Genomic DNA, 4,387 nt, shown 5'->3' on the forward strand with positions numbered 1-4,387 from the left:
ACCGGGTTGGTTTTGGGGTCGTGATAATATGGGAACAAAGTTATCATCAATTTGATATACATTATATACGAAAATATATTACATTCTCCCCTCATAAGTGGTTCAAGGTCAGGAACCTAATTATTCTATTATCTTATAATTATTGATGTGCGGTGTATATTTTGATTAGCACCACGCACAAAGGTGGATTTTCAAAGTTGAAGAAGCAAGTTAGTTTTTATAACACGAGGGAGAGACATGATAAATAGTTGAGAAAAGGTTACGTGGAATGAATTATCATTTGTGCATTTAGATCCTCGAATACGATAATATGAACTTGAAATTCATAAAAAGATAATTCATTTGCAGTATAATCCAAAGCATGCCAAATGCATTTTCTGACTCAAAAAAGTAACTATATTCTCAGTACGAATACTCCTATTAGAATAAGTCCTAGAAGGACAAAGTCTATGGTAGCTTAAAGCTGATGGTAGGCTAGAAACCCGTATTTTAGCCATAGTATTACACTCTAATTACTGCATTTTACGTGTTTTGAGCTTAAATGATAGTGAATTACACTTGTTACGTATTTTATGCCTTGCAGAAAACGATTCCAGGCTACTAATATAATTTGGAGCTAAATCGAACAAGTTGGAGCTTTGAAGTCTGAGTAGAAGTCTAAGAAATTAATCCGGAATTACGTTCGGGGGTCAAGGAACGAGTCCAGATGACAACAAGTGAACAAACAAATTTACTTTGAGAAAAAGGCACAACCACGCCGCATGGGGCACTGTAAGGCATGGCGCGACATTGCAAAAGTTGGCCTGATAGGCATATGCGAGCTCTATGGATTTCCTCACAAGTGCACCGCATAGCGCGACACGGGTGTGCAAAAATGTCAGAGTGATCTCCCAGTCCGAATAGGAAAGGGTAGTTTCGTCCAGGCTTGTTCCTACATGGTATAAATACACAACAAATATGATTTTGAGGGAGCTTTTAACCTACAAAAGGTTTGAGAAAGAACCAAGACAAGAAGACTCAAGGGTTCATCAGTATTTCAACCTTCAATCGGTGCAATACAAGAGTTTGTATCGAATCATTAGAATTGATATTTTCTTTGTTTTTGAACCTTATTGAGATGTTGTACTCCATTGCTATGGAGTAATTTCCATTAGGGTGTTGATAGATACGATTTTTCGATAATTTGATTAGGGATTTGATTCTTGATAATTGTTAGAATTAATTGATTGAGCTCTAATTTGTACTTTGGAGTTATTTATTATTTTGCTTAATCGAAAGAGGAGTTTGATATTGAATTTCTTCACAACTTATGCTCTATTTTAAATTCGTGATTCAAATAGGTAATCGAAAGAGCCTCTTGAATTGTTAATTGAACTAGAAAATGGGGGAATATTCATGAGGAGTTACCCTTTAGATCATAACCATCATTTTATTGTTGCAACGGTTTACTGTACTTCAATTGAGTTAATTACTGAAATTAACATTTAATCGAACGAGGAACATTAACTTCAAGTGTAATCTGATTATCAGTTGGATTCTGAGAATTTATCGTATTATAGAGTGAATTAACTCAAGAATTGGATCTCGAGTCAGTTATCTTACACCTATCTAGTCAAATACCCTTATTCCTCTCATTGATATTCCTTCGCTACTCATTTGCTATCTTTTGTGATCAATGGTTAATTGCTTAATTTTTAGTAGTTAATCGTAGTAATAGTCATCAAATCAAGTATTAATTTTTCTGGATAGTAATCAACTGGAAAAGGTCCGCGAACTAGAAATCCGGGTAAGGAATTCTGTTAATCCGGGATAAGGTGTTAGGCATTCCCGAGTTTTGACTCTGTACTGACTATTACCTTGACAATTATGAATTAAAATGAGACAAGATCAATAATAACAAAGTTGACACAGCAAAATCAACCCTAAGCGGGTTTGGAATAATTAAACCGAGGTACTAACAAAGTCGTGCTTAATGGATCATTTGTGCATTTAGATCCTCGAATATGATAATATGAACTTGAAATTCATAAAAAGATAATTCATTTGTAGTATAATCCAAAGCATGCCAAATGCATTTTCTGACTCAAAAAAGTAACTATATTCTCACTACGAATACTACTATTAGAATAAGTCCTAGAAGGACTAAGTCTATGGTAGCTTAAAGCTGATGGTAAGCTAGAAACCCGTATTTTAGCCGTAGTATTGCACTCTAATTACTGCATTTTACGTGTTTTGAGCTTAAATGATAGTGAATTACACTTGTTACGTGTTTTATGCCTTGCAGGAAACGATTCCAGGCTACTAATATAATTTGGAGCTAAATCGAACAAGTTGGAGCTTTGAAGTCTGAGTAGAAGTCTAAGAAATTAATCCGGGATTACGTTCGGGGGTCAAGGAACGAGTCCAGATGACAACAAGTGAACAAACAAATTTACTTTGAGAAAAAGGCACAACCACGCCACACGGGGCACTGTAAGGCATGGCGCAACATTGCAAAAGTTGGCCTGATAGGAATATGCGAGCTCTATGGATTTCCTCACAAGTGAACCACATAGCGTGGCATAAGTATGCAAAAATGTCAGAGTGATCTCCCAGTCCGGCTAGGAAAGGGTAGTTTCGTCCAGGCTTGTTCCTACATGGTATAAATACACAACAAATATGATTTTGAGGGAGCTTTTAACCTACAAAAGGTTTGAGAAAGAACCAAGACAAGAAGACTCAAGGATTCATCAGTATTTCAACCTGCAATCAGTGCAATACAAGAGTTTGTATCGAATCATTAGAAATGATATTTTCTTTGTTTTTGAACCTTATTGAGATGTTGTACTCCATTGCTATGGAGTAATTTCCATTAGGGTGTTGATAGATATGATTTTTCGATAATTTGATTAGGGATTTGATTCTTGATAATTGTTAGAATTAATTGATTGAGCTCTAATTTGTACTTTGGAGTTATTTATTATTTTGCTTAATCGAAAGAGGAGTTAGATATTGAATTTCTTCACAACTTATGCTCTATTTTAAATTCGTGATTCAAATAGGTAATCGAAAGAGCCTCTTGAATTGTTAATTGAACTAGAAAATGGGGGAATATTCGTGAGGAGTTACCCTTTAGATCATAACCATCATTTTATTGTTGCAACGGTTTACTGTACTTCAATTGGATTAGTTACTGAAGTTAACGTTTAATTGAACGAGGAACATTAACTTCAAGTGTAATCTAATTATCAGTTGAATTCTGAGAATCTACCGTATTATAGAGTGAATTAACTCAAGAATTGGATCTCGAGTCAGTTATCTTACACCTATCTAGTCAAATACCCTTATTCCTCTCATTGATATTCCTTCGTTACTCATTTGCTATCTTTTGTGATCAGTGGTTAATTGCTTAATTTTTAGTAGTTAATCATAGTAATTGTCATCAAATCAAGTATTAATTTTTCTGGATAGTAATCAACTGGAGAAGGTCCGCGAACAAGAAATCCGGGTAAGGAATTCTGTTAACCCGGGAGAAGGTGTTAGGCATTCCCGAGTTCCGTGGTTCTAGCACGGTCGCTCAACTCTTATATTCGGCTTAATTATCTGATTTTAAACAATTACGAACCTACGCAAATTTTAACTTTTAACCACTTTTTTCATTTTTTAGAGAAAATTGCAACGTTATTAAAACACGTATCAAACCGCGTCACATAAATGCACCCTTGGTCTTTGACATATTTTAACATCGTTGTGATTTGGATTTGGGTCACATAAATGCGCACCCGAGTTTAGGAAGGTAAATTATTAAAATAACGCACCTAAAGCAACTACGAATTTGCAACTTTGCGAGGGCCATGAAAATTCGCTAAATGACACGCCTCGAGTGCTAAGGATAAACAAAATTAATTAAGTGAGGGCCGTGTATTTTAAGATTTTATCTGGCACGGCGCACCTCATTCCTAATTTTAAAGGGAATAGTTGATTAAGGAAAAACCTAAAGGACTTCAAATTACCTTTGTGCTTAAGAGTTTAAACTTAATTCATTAAATGGTAGACTCGCAATAAAACGAGATATGATGTACTTAAAAACCTGGGCCTAGCGTGAGGCCCCATAGCCTACAAAGTGCAAGACTGCCTAAAAACGCCAATCTCACAACAGTCCATGCTGGGCCAAAAAGAGAGCCCAAATTTGAGAATGGACCAGCTTCAGCAAACTTGAGACTCAAGATCGAGTCCTCACATGGCATAAAACATCAAGGAATTCAAATTCATAGTTGCAAAATATATTGTTGCATGAAAATTAAAACAAATACTGATCGTCTTTTACACAAATGCCAAAGCATATTTAACGTCAATTGATCTCTAATCATACAATGATCCCTTGTGTTGTCTAGCATTCATTACCATT

The sequence above is a fragment of the Nicotiana tabacum genome, chromosome 8 (genome assembly GCF_000715075.1).
Source record: "Nicotiana tabacum cultivar K326 chromosome 8, ASM71507v2, whole genome shotgun sequence".
Classification (NCBI taxonomy): Eukaryota; Viridiplantae; Streptophyta; class Magnoliopsida; order Solanales; family Solanaceae; genus Nicotiana; species Nicotiana tabacum.